Source organism: Lissotriton vulgaris, chromosome 4_1, assembly GCF_964263255.1.
Source record: "Lissotriton vulgaris chromosome 4_1, aLisVul1.2, whole genome shotgun sequence".
NCBI classification, from domain to species: domain Eukaryota; kingdom Metazoa; phylum Chordata; class Amphibia; order Caudata; family Salamandridae; genus Lissotriton; species Lissotriton vulgaris.
Window position 1 is genome coordinate 1,345,626,257 of NC_141691.1, and position 13,782 is coordinate 1,345,640,038.

Here is a 13,782-nt window from a genome sequence, read left to right on the forward strand (position 1 = left end):
TATACTTCACTTTACAAAATCCTATCACTTTGTAGTCAAAGAAAGTAAACACCAATCTCCATTTTAAAAGAATAAGCATCAATTTGTCACAAAACACAGACAGTGAATTTGATAAGATGAAAACAACATTAAATGCATCTATGTTGCTCATTTACCTTCTGAACTCCAGCATGATTATTTTTGGGGTACATCAGCACCCCTGCACCCCTACTTCCAGCGCCTATGCTGCCAAGACCACATCTCATTTGAAAGATCTGAGGGTGTGTTTTGTATGTCGTCCTGAAATATAAAAAAATGAATTAATCTATTTACCTAACCCAGAATTTCCAAATGTTTGGGTAAAGTTAGATCGGAATTATAGGGCCTTTAAGAAGAAGGTAAACATTCCAGAATTCTATTAGCATATCTTTTAGATAGTCTATCATAAGTTTCCTAGCACAAAAATGGGCTCTTACTAACTCAACCACTAACTCACCTTCAAAAGACATACAGAAGCAAAATAAATCACCGTCATGGGACAGCAGACTTACACTTAGGAACATTATAAATCAAAATCCGATATAGCTGACCTCTCTGTAAATATCTGTCTGATGTACGCGCATTTGGGTCACCAGCTCCTTCCATGTGGAACAGTGTAACCTCCATTTCCCTTTGAAAGAGTACAGGAGACAGGCACCATTTCAGTGAAGATCAAGTTCTTTTATGCAATATTGTGTGCATAATCTACAGCAATTCACAGTACATTTACCTTGAAACAGATCAGATTTAAACAAAAAAGTATTCGTCTCGTATCTAACAAACGAATAAAAAAAAGCAGCTTTGATCAGAACAACCAGTCCAAAATCGTTAGTATGCATAAGAATTCAAATCTGCTAGTGCTAACTGGATCTGTTGAAGCACCACAAACACAATTGATGTAGTGAAATATCCCTGTTAAACAGTATTTAATTATTAACAATAAAAAAGAGGCAATGCTTGGCGTAAAATGAAAAACGCTTTTAATTTCTCTTGATATCTATTTACCTTATCGGTTCTTTATTAATCGTCTATCTGGTTAGCACTTAAAAGGAAATGAACAACTTTTGATGTAAGGGTGAATGTCAATTACTTTCACACAATTTTCTTTGCTAACACCTTTCCAAAGATACAATTTAATAAAGAGCAAATATAAATTCTGCTAGTAGAGTGCCCAACCTTCAGCCTGTCACTTGACACTGGCGTTGAGTAAGCACATAACCTTGCCTGGCAACAACGTTGTTTGCTCGCAGATGCTCACTATATGTCTCACTTCCTCAGTTTCTTATTTCCAAATTAAAGAAAGGTTGCTTGGGTGGGTTGAGCTTTCTAAGTTCCATTTGCATAGTTTTTTAAAGCATCTGAAATGTGTCAGCGGCCACTGAACTTTGTTCTGTGCTCTTTCAACATATACATTTTTTGATCCTGGTGTGTTACACTTTAATACTTGGGTATCTTTCTTTTAGTACTAAGGAGCCCCAATGGGGGCGATTGTTTCACTTCATAAATCCTTCCTGACATAACTCAGCACAACACAACAGAACAAATGTGACCTGCACCTTGCAAGTAATTCAGTTTGTGGGTTCCAGGGGGCAATCAGAAGTTACTGAGTCCTAAGGAGCAGATTTACAAGCCCCTTGCGACACTTTTACGCCGCCGTTGCGTCATTTTTGTGACGCAGCGGTGGCGTAAACAATGCGCCACGTTGCGACTTATTTACAACGTGACGCATCTAGGCAGATGCGTCACGTTGTAAAGCCCTGTGCCACATGAAACCTGCGTCAGGTTTCATGTGGGCGTTCTGTCGCAGGGTGGGCGTTCCCTGAAGCAGGTGTAAGGAGTGACACACAACGTTGAGTATGGGTGGCCCCTGTGCATTGCAGGAGTTGCGTCGCTCTTGCGATGCGACTCCAGTAATGCGCCGCCCATACGCCACAAGATGCGTCACGCACCATGGTGCGCCGCATTGTAAATGCGGCGCATCTCTGATGGCGGAAGGAGAGGATTGCATGACGCATCTGTTATGGTGCATCCCTGCTGATTTGCAGAGATGCGTCAGAACATGTCAATATGCCCCTTAGTGTGTAAACTGGGGTCTTTCAAATCTGGTTTCATTGGGTGTCCGTACACTGGATCCTCAAACTGGAGACCAAATAACCTGTTTTACTCTTTATTCCCAAAGTAGCAAGAAAGAGCAGTCGAAACACTTATTCGGGGAGATGCTGTGGGATAGAAACTCAGACGTTAGCAACACCTAACATAATACTCAATAAAATTGTTGTCCAGTCAGTACTTCTTTTGTCAAATAGAAACATAAGCATAACCAAATACCACACACACAAATACAAATATTTAAAAAATAGCCATGGGAGACACCTTTAGGAACTATTCCGAAAGTAGCCACAAAGTGACCTGGGTGCGAATTACATACCCTAAATAAAGGTCTCAGTGGGCATCTAAGCCCCTATATCCAGATTAGATCTGTTAGTTTTGATGTAATTTAACTTCATCCACCAGCAGGCCCTATCCCCTAAAACAATAATCCCCATTATTAAAACGCCCAGCTTATTGGCTTGTTTGAATGCGCACATTTATAACATAGGGCCTACTGCCTTTAACATAAGACAATATGCTCAGCGCTTTGAAATAAAACATTTGCTATTCAGTACCAACATGAACGCATCATCAGATTTGACATAGCTTTTCATAAATGAAAAATCAGACTTGATACACTTGTCTTGAAGATGTATTTATTAATATAAGGGTTGCTTAACAAGCACTATGCCCCTCAACAGACTGGCTCAAGAACTCCCAGGGCCTTTAAAAACGTTTAGCCTCCAAAACTGATTTAAATACCAATCCTCCTCCTACAGAGCCCATGCATTCTCCTTCCTAGGACACATAGGGGGTGTACAAATGCATTCTTGAGTAGGGGGTTGTGGTAGCTCAACACAGCTCTAGGCTACCCTTAAAATGCTTTTCAGTGCTTTGCAGGAGTCCTTGTCCTTCAGACTACACATGCCAAAATACGTATATTTCCAGCCTTCCCAATAGCTTCTGGGGTGCTTACTTGCCCTGAGGCTTTCCCTCATTTTCTGGTTTTCTCTTTTGATGCCACCCACGTGGATGGTGCTTCCTGGGGAACCCACTCATCTTCCTCTATGGGGAAGAGTAGGACACAACCTTTACCACTTGCCCAGCATGTAAGCAGATCACGTGACAGCATACTTGAGCTGCTCAGTCTAGGCAGTTCTGTTGCTGTCTGTTGGCCATCTCTTAATTGCCTCAAGCATGGGGAGCAGACAAGAGGATTTTGACGCCCCTGGCTCTAATGACATAACCCCATAGTGCAAGGTCACACTGATGAGGCCCAGGGTCTCCCCCAGGAAATGGAGATGTTTCCTTCTCCCCCTTAGGTCGAGGAGATGACTTAATGGTAACTGTTGGACCTGGCTCTCTCTGCAGGGTCACACCAAAGCTTTTGCCTTCCTCTTCCTACTTTTTCCTGAATTCATTTTTGTTGGCCTTTAGCCTCTGTGCACTTTACCATTGCTAACCAGTGTTAATGTACTTGTGCTCTCTCCCAGAAAAACATGAGTGACTAGCACATACATAATTGGTATATTTAATGTACTTATAGGTTCCTTGTAGAGTGGTATCCCATGTACCCAGGGCCTGTGATTAAAATGCTACCAGTGAGCCTGAAGCACTAATTGTGCCATCCACTTAAGTAGCACTCTAAAACTTGTCCCAGGCCTACTATTACAGACTGAATGCAGTATCACACTGCCATGTTGATCTGGCATTTAATACCCCTTGCCAAGCCTTAAACACTCCTTTTATTGCATATTTCACCCCTAAGGTAGGCCATAGGCAGCCGACAGGGCAGTATGCTAGTAGGGCATGTATTTTTAAGTTTTACTTGTCCTGGTGTGAAAAACTCCCAAATTCGCTTTTCACTACTATGAGGCCTACCCCTCTTATAGGCCAACATTGAGGATTCCTTAGTGTAGGAGAGTAGGGTCTGCTATCCTATGGTCACCCCAAATTTTTGCTTTTTGCTTCACTGGTTTATGACTTAATGTGACTGTGGGCCTGCTAATCAGACCCACAGCCTGCTGTTCTCTCTCTAAATTACAGCCAATGCACCCTAGGTGCATTACGAATTGGAACTGGTTCACCTTATTGGCCCCTGTAACAGTGTACCCTAGGTACCCAGGGCATAGGTGTTTCCAAGGCCTACCAGGGGCTGCAGCATGTATTGTGCCACCCCTGGCCTGGCCTCCATATTTGACACAACTGGCTGATCACTCAGCTGGGGTAAGTTGGTGTAATCACCTCTTACTTAGATATAGTATACCTATATCTAACCTTAAACTGGACACATATGTTCCTATCAGCCACTCCTATGGAAGGCCTCATTATTCCTGGAGGCAGAGTGCTTGGAAATATGTGAGATGGTGCTCTAGCATGAGCTGAGCCTGTCTGCAGCTGTCGGGAACCACTCCCTTAGCTGTTCCGGGATATTGCCATACCATATACTCTTAAGTGCATTATAATCCTCGTGGTTATATGCTAACTTTGGTTTGGCTTTATCAAAACATGTCGAGTAAGGTGTCATACGATTTGGAATACTATCCCCTCTACAGTTCTGTCGACGGGGATAGCATTCCACCCTTCTGGAGGGACACGACATGTGCGTAGCCTTAACCCCGGTTAAAGTTAACCAGAGCCTCAGCATCACAAAATGGATGCTGCCACCACAGACACAAGTCTGACCTCCTGCTGCTACGAGTCCTTCCAGCGAGGAAGGCTTGGACAAAGGGTTTCCTGCCTTGGGAGGTGCGAGCACCACCCCAGACAGGATTTTGTGTATTGGGTAGGACAGGGCTGAATAGATTGAGACATGCCCGGGGCACACAAGGTGTCCCCGTGCATAAGCCAGTCCAAACCGGTCCTGGGACTTTCCAGACCCAGGCCTGGCGAGGAGCTGGACAAAGGAAAGGGGGTGTAACCGCCCCCCTTCCTGGTCCCACCCAGAGGAGGGACCTAGCAGCTGATCCACCCCTCAGATTGGGAATAAGAGTGGGAGCAGTGCCATAGCACCTCAGATCATCCAGAATCAACTTGAAACTAAGAAGACGACTGGACTTCGACATTCTGCTGCACAGAAGACTGAAGAGCATCTCCCTTGTGGCCTAGGAGTGGCCACCCTGTGAACACAGGTACCAACCAGCAAATCGACGTCTGCTTTCCTGCCCCCTCCCGGCCGGAGCCCGAGCCCAGTGCCTGACAAGACCCAGACTCCCAGACTTCTCACAGCCCGATCCACAGTCCCTGCAAAGAAGGGACCCATGGAGGCACCGAGAGACGTGGGACCGGACATCTTGGAAGACACCCGAAGAGCTGACTGAGCAGCATCAGAGGCACCCTCGACGTTGTGCTTTGGGGACTGAGAACCCCTACCACCGAGCAGCCCTTGCACCAAAGATCAGCCCCCCAGCATCTCCACGATCTGCGTGGGGCCCTTTTGCATTGTGCCACTCGACGCGCCATCCCGGCCACTAGCCACGTGGTCAGTGGCCATCTTGGCGACGAAACTGAAGAACAACACTGCGGGTATGGTTGCTCTAGTCTAGGCTTGCCCTCGCTCCTGTAAAAAGGAGCACCCGCTCTGACCTTGCTCGTCCGAGTAACAAGCCTTTTTTGACTCCTGCGTGGCTTGCATTCGCCAAGGCCTGCTTGCTTCAATCAAGTTGCCGACACCGCCAACAGCGAGAAGCCTGCGTAGGACAGCTCGTGACCGACTCCTGGACGTCCTCGCCCCCTGGTGTCCACGTGGCTGCAGACAGAAGCTACACCTCAACGCCTGTTTGCACCCAACAACGCCTGGTTCCAATCTGGTTCCTCGGTAGTCACTGGCTAGTGACTTTGAACATTGTCCCCTCTGTTTTCAGGTCTTCACATCTTCAGATCCATCCTTGGATCCACCGGAACTCTTCACATTGAGCCGCCTGCAGCATCTTCAGCTCCAAGCACCATCGACCAACGTGACGAAACCCGACACTACTTCGACCCTATGCACCCGCTTCCTGTGGGTGAGGTAAATCAGCAACGCTGGTGTTCCTACACTGGTACACACCTCTAGGGCCTGTGTCTCAAGTTTCAGCTTTCTAGGTCACTCGGAAGGTTCAGAACTAACTAACTTTCTAACTTTTACGCACCATAGACTTGCATTGGTGAGTGCGTGCACTTTAAACACTGCACCCGAGTCCCGCAGGCCTTTCCCGACTTAGTCACTGCTAGTCCCGAACAGCTCCAGCGATTCCCAAGGCCCTTCGATTGGTATCTCTTATACCAATTTCTTAGTATATGATTTAGGTGGCCCCTAGGGCTCATCCATATTGTGCAACTTTTGAGTATTTTAAACTGTGTTTTGTTTAACACTTGTGCTTCTGTGCTCATAAAGAGTTCAGGGTATATTTATAGTTCATAAATATATATATATTTTCAATATATATCTGTGTGGTGTCCTTTCATCTGGTATTCAAGGGGGTTGTGTATGGTAATACAGCTGGCTTCACATGCCTTTCAGAGTTTTAGCCTAAGACTGCTTTGTCCAAGTTACCACTAGGATAACTGGTCTATAAGGTTGACTTTCAACCGATCATCATAAGGGTTGTTTGGACAGATACAAGGTGCTTCCAGAATTGGAAACATCATATATCAGGCCAACTTCTCACATTGGTGAGCAGCGGATTGGGATCTGAGCTTGCTGTTGTTTTACCATTGCAATCTTTGAGATTATCATTTCAAAGATCGTACAGGTACCTGTTAGGTACATATAAAACAAGACTAGTATAGATAAGTTCTACTGAACTTAGTTGTTGTAGAGGATAGGGAGTAGCACACCCTGACTACAACTCCACCACACTAGAGCAATGTCTGGAGCAGAGGGTCCAATGGACTTACTCCTGTTGAGAGTGACCCTCCAAGGGCACCATCCAAATTTGCTATCTTTTCCTTTAAGGAATTAAGGCAGCTTTGTGCCTTAAGGGGTCTGAAGACAGGGCCTTCCCCTACTACAGACCACCTTAGAGAGATCTTAGACCAGTCTGAGACTCTAAAGACCTCTAAAGCAGACCCCACAGGGAATGCTGAAGGAGGCTCTCCTTCTGAGGATGACAATGCTGATACCCCTGTCCCTATAGTCCTGGTAGATGAGGAAGTCCCCATCACTGGAGCTCCTCAGGTAGATCCAGAGGAGGAAGAGGAAGAAGAGACAGAAGGGGAGAGCAGTGATTCTGATGATGGTAGAAATAGCCAGGTGCTAGTCAGTAGGCTTACCCAGGCTAACTTAAGTATATTTGGGACTGAAGCAAGGCTGACCTTGCCCAGACACCCAAGTGGACTTAACCAGGGGCATAGGAGGAGGAGGAATCACTCAGGTGAATCCAATACCGCCTAGGCTTCTAGAGGTTCTCATGGTCACTCCAGAAGGGAGATGACTAGCCCTCAGAGAAGGGAACATGAGGCCAAAATGAGAGAGGCTGAACTTAGGATCCAGAGACAAGAATTAGAAGTTGCCCTGGCCCAAGAGAAACTTGCTAGAGCAAGACAGCCTAGAGAGAGTGGGGTAATAGAACCCACTGGTGGCAGCAATATCCACAAGGATAAAGACAGGTCTTTTGATAACAGAAACCTGAGTAAGATTGTGCCCCCCTACAAAGCTGGGGATGATATCCACAAATGGATGACTGCACTTGAGAGAGCCTGCAAGGTACAGCAGATCCCTCAGGAGCAGTGGGCAGCAATATTGTGGCTCTCCCTTGAAGGTAGAGGCCGAGACAGACTCCTCACAGTTAGTGATGGGGATTCTAGAAACTACCTGGTCCTGAAGAGTGCTCTGATTGATGGGTTAGGCTTAACCACTGAACAGTACAGGTTAATGTTCAGAGACACCCAGAAGACACAGACTCAGGACTGGTCTGAATTTGTTGAGTGTGCCACTAAGGCTCTGGAGGGATGGTTGCTGGGAAGCAAGGTTACAGACTATGAAGGATTGTATGATTTGCTGATTTTAAATAATTGTCAGAACCAGCTGTTGCATCAACATTTGGTTGACTCAGATTTGACCTCTCCCCAAGAATTGGGAAAGAGAGCAGATAAATGGGTTAAAACCAGAGTTAAGCAAAAGAACCAGAACCAGAACCAGGGTGGTGACCAGAAGAAAACAGACCAGAAGGGTGGGGAGCAGAAAACTAAAGACCAGAAGTCTTCAACAGGGCCCCAAACTAATGCAGAGGGTGGGTCCCAAACTTCTAAGAAAAAGAAGAAAGAAGGTCAAAGAAAACCCTGGTGTAGTACTTGTAAAACACCTCTCACTGGACAAGTGAGTGTAAAAAGGGTGGAGCCTCCAGCACTGCAGCCCCTAAGGCACCTGCACCCACTAGTACAGCTAGCAGTGCTGGTCCACAAACCAAGGGGGTAGTGGGTATCACCTTGGGAACTGAAGGAGATTCTGACCTAGTCAGAACCCTTACACAGGCTGTTCTGATTTGTGAAGGGGACATAGATTTGACCCCTGACATAAGTCCCAGTAACCTGGGCAAATAAAGACAGACACCTTTAATTAATAACAAAGTGGCTCAAGCTTACAGGGACACATGTGCCAGTGTCACTATGGTGACACCTAACTTTGTGGACCCTGGACAATACATGCCAGGTGATAATGACCTGGTGACCAATGCCAGCAATGTCACCACTACCCATAGTGTGGCAATTGTTAACTTTTCCTGGGGAGGGGTAACTGGCCTAAAAAGAGTTGTGGTTACTGCTGATCTCCCAGTTGAATGTTTGTTGGGCAATGACCTGGAGAGCTCTCTATGGTCAGAAGTTGAGTACAGGACTCATGCAGATATGTTGGGGATATCATCACATGTCCTTGCTGTGACCAGGTCGCAGGCCAAAAAGTGCCTCTCTGAACCTCAGGTCTTGGATCCTGGAACAATGAACCAAGCACCTTCCAAGAAGAAGAACAGGAGGGTTAAGGCTGTGCCTTTCCAACTGCCTACAAGTGAGGATCAAGCTTCACAGGAAGCTGGTCTTGAGACCCCTGAAGGAACTGTCTCTGAAGAACTTGAACCTGACCAGGTTGAGTTTCTGGGGACAGGGGGACCTTCTAGGGCAGACTTGGGGCAGGCTCAGTTAACCTGTCCTTCTCTTGAGCCCCTCAGACAGCAGGCTGCTGCTGAGGCTGCTGGGAATGTTCAAGGTGCCCATAAAGTTTATTGGGATGATGGACTCCTTTATAAAGAGGGTAGAGACCCCTAGCCTGGTGCAACCAGGAGGTTGGTTATACCTCTGCAATTTAGGGGTTTCCTTCTCACCTTGGCCCGTGATATTCCTTTAGCAGGACACCTAGGCCAGAATAAGACTTGGGACAGGCTTGTCCCTCACTTTCATTGGCCTCACATGTCTGAAGACACCAAGGAGTTTTGTCGCTCCTGTGAAACCTGCCAAGCCAGTGGTAAAGCAGGTAGCACCACAAAGGCCCCCCTGATACCACTCAATAGCAAGGGGAGCTTAGAGGGAACTATGGGTACTAATAGGGAAAAGCCCTCCACTCAGTGAAAATCAATCCAAAAGAAATCCCTGTACCCAGGACACTGGTTAGTAATTATCTAGCGGGCATGAGACCCTTATCCGCCTGAATTTTCAATCGTAAAATTCCGGAAAACACCTTTCCGGAATTTTACGATTGAAAATTCAGGCGGATAAGGGTCTCATGCCCGCTAGATAATTACTAACCAGTGTCCTGGGTACAGGGATTTCTTTTGGATTGATTTTCCCCCTGATACCACTACCTGTGGTGGGGGTTCCCTTTGAAAGAGTGGGGATTGATATTGTAGGTCCAATTGATCCCCCTACAGCACCTGGGCACAGATTCATACTGGTGGTGGTAGACCATGCCACCAGGTACCCAGAGGCAATTCCACTTAGGACCACAACAGCTCCTGTTGTGGCCAGGGCCTTACTTGGAGTTTTCTCCAGTGTGGGGGTTCCTAAGGAGGTAATATCTGACAGAGGTGCCAACTTCATGTCAGGATATTTGACAGCTATGTGGAAGGAATGTGGTGTCAACTACAAGTTCACCACTCCTTACCATCCACAGTGTAATGGGCTTGTTAAAAGATTTAACAAGACCCTAAAGGGTATGATTAAAGGATTACCTGAAAAGCTCAGGCGCAGATGGGACATCCTTCTACCCTGCCTTTTGTTTGCTTACAAAGAGGTCCCTCAAAAGGGGGTTGGCTTCAGCCCCTTTGAATTGTTGTTTGGGCACCCTGTAAGAGGACCCCTATGTCTAGTGAAGGAAGGATGGGAGTTACCTCTCAAAAAGCCTAAACAGGACATAGTGGACTATGTACTTGGTCTCCGCTCCAGGATGGCTGAGTACATGGAAAAGGCATCCAAAAACCTTGAGGCTAGCCAAGAATTACAGAAAGCTTGGCATGACCAAAAGGCTGTCTTGGTTGAGTTTCAGCCAGGACAGAAGGTATGGGTGTTGGAGCCAGTGGCCCCAGCAGCACTCCAAGACAAATGGTCTGGACCCCATACAATTCTGGAGAAGAAGGGAGAGGTTACCTACTTGGTGGACCTAGGATCTCCCAGGAGCCCCCACAGGGTGCTCCATGTCAACAGACTAAAGGCATATGTCAACAGGGAAGACATGGGCTTGCTCATGGCTACAGATGAGGGACAGGAGGAAGAGAGTGACCCTCTCCCAGACCTGCTCACTCAGAACCCTGAGGATGGCTCAGTTGATGGTGTGGCCTTAGATGGCAGCCTCACTGAACATCAGCAAAATGACTGTAGACAAGTTCTGCAGGCATACAGGCATATGTTCTCATTGACACCCAGTCAGACTAACTGGTGTACCCATGTGGTGGACACTGGTGACAGTCTTCCTGTAAAGAGCAAGATTTACAGGCAACCTGATCGTGTCAGGGACTGTATAAAGACTGAGGTGCATAAGATGCTGGAATTAGGTGTCATTGAGCCTTCAGAGAGCCTCTGGGCTAGCCCAGTGGTTCTGGTCCCCAAACCTCACACCAAAGATGGCAAGAGAGAGATGAGGTTCTGTGTGGATTACAGAGGACTCAATGCTGTCACCAGGACAGATGCACACCCTATTCCAAGGGCAGATGAGCTCATTGACAAGTTGGCTTCTGCCAAATATTTGAGCACATTTGACTTGACAGCTGGCTACTGGCAAATCAGGTTAGCTGAGGAGTCTAAAGCCAAGACAGCATTTTCTACCCCTAGTGGGCATTATCAATTTGTGGTGATGCCCTTTGGTTTAAAAAATGCACCTGCCACCTTCCAAAGGTTGGTGAATCAAGTCCTTACTGGGTTGGATGACTTTTGAGCAGCATATCTGGATGATATTGTTGTCTTTAGCTCCACCTGGGAGGATCACCTGGTCCACCTGAAGGAAGTGCTTGAGGCTCTGCAGAAGGCAGGCCTCACTATCAAGGCAACAAAGTGCCAGATAGGGCAGAGCAAGGTTGTATACCTGGGCCACCTTGTAGGTGGAGGCCAAGTTCAACCACTGGAGAGTAAGATCCAGACCATCAAGGACTGGTCCCCTCCAACTACCCAGACTCAGGTCAGAGCTTTCTTGGGCCTGACTGGGTACTACAGGAAGTTTGTTAAGAACTATGGGTCCATTGTGACTCCTCCTAATGACCTGACATCCAAGAAGATGCCCAAAAAGGTTCAGTGGACAGTAAACTGTCAAAAGGCATTTGATGACCTGAAGAAGGCCATGTGCTCTGCACCTAACCTGAAGAGTCCTGACTACTCAAGAGAGTTCATTGTCCAAACAGATGCTTCTGAGTTGGGAGTGGGGGCAGTGCTTTCACAGCTTAATGTAGATGGCCAGGACCAGCCCATTGCTTTTATTAGCAGAAGGCTGACCCCCAGAGAAAAACGTTGTTCAGCCATTGAGAGGGAGGCCTTTGCTGTGGTGTGGGCCCTGAAGAAGTTGAGACCATACGTGTTTGGCACTCACTTCAAGATTCAGACCGACCATAAGCCCCTCTTATGGCTTAATCAGATGAAGGGTGAAAACCCCAAACTACTCAGGTGGTCCATTTCCCTACAGGGGATGGACTTTACAGTGGAGCACCGCCCAGGGACTGACCATGGCAACGCAGATGGTCTCTCCAGGTACTTCCACTTAGAACATGAAGACCCAACTGGTCAAGGTTAGTCTAATGTCCCTGCGTTTGGGGGGGGGGGGGGTTGTGTAGGAGAGTAGGGTCTGCTATCCTATAGTCACCCCAAATTTTTGCTGTGGCTGTGGGCCTGCTAATCAGACCCACAGCCTGCTCTTCTCTCTCTAAATTACAGCCAAAGCACCCTAGGTGCATTACGAATTGGAACTGGTTCACCTTATTGGCCCCTTTAACAGTGTACCCTAGGTACCCAGGGCATAGGTGTTTCCAAGGCCTACCAGGGGCTGCAGCATGTATTGTGCCACTCCTGGCCTGGCCTCCATATTTGACACAACTGGCTGATCACTCAGCTGGGGTAAGTTGGTGTAATCACCTCTTACTCAGATATAGTATACATATATCTAACCTTAAACTGGACACATATGTTCCTATCAGCCACTCCTATGGAAGGCCTCATCAATCCTGGAGGCAGAGTGCTTGGAAATATGTGAGATGGTGCTCTAGCATGAGCTGAGCCTGTCTGCAGCTGTCGGGAACCACTCCCTTAGCTGTTCCGGGATATTGCCATACCATATACTCTTAAGTGCATTATAATCCTCGCGGTTATATGCTAACTTTGGTTTGGCTTTATCAAAACATGTCGAGTAAGGTGCCATATGATTTGGAATACTATCCCCTCGACAGTTCTTTCGATGGGGATAGCATTCCACCCTTCTAGAGGGACACGACATGTGCGTAGCCTTAAGCCCGGTTAAAGTTAACCAGAGCCTCAGCATCACAAAATGGATGCTGCCACCACAGACACAAGTCTGACCTCCTGCTGCTGGGAGTCCTTCCAGCGAGGAAGGCTTGGACAAAGGGTTTCCTGCCTTGGGAGGTGCGAGCACCACCCCAGACAGGATTTTGTGTATTGGGTAGGACAGGGCTGAATAGATTGAGACATGCCCGGGGCACACAAGGTGTCCCCGTGCATAAGCCAGTCCAAACCGGTCCTGGGACTTTCAAGACCCAGGCCTGGCGAGGAGCTGGACAAAGAAAAGGGGGTGTAACCGCCCCTCTTCCTGGTCCCACCCAGAGGAGGGACCTAGCAGGTGATCCACCCTTCAGATTGGGAATAAGAGTGGGAGCAGTGCCATAGCACCTCAGATGATCCTGAATCAACTTGAAACTAAGAAGACGACATGGACTTCGACATTCTGCTGCACAGAAGACTGAAGAGCATCTCCCTTGTGGCCTAGGAGTGGCCACGCTGTGAACACAGGTACCAACCAGTGAATCGACGTCTGCTTTGCCGCCGCCTCCCGCCGGAGCCCAGAGCCTGACAAGACCCAGACTCCCAGACTTCTCACAGCCCGATCCACAGTCCCAGACTTCTCACAGCCCGATCCACAGTCCCTGCAAAGAAGGGACCCGTGGAGGCACCGAGAGACGTGGGACCGGACATCTTGGAAGACACCCGAAGAGCTGACTGAGCAGCATCAGAGGCACCCTCGACGTTGTGCTTTGGGGACTGAGAACCCCCACC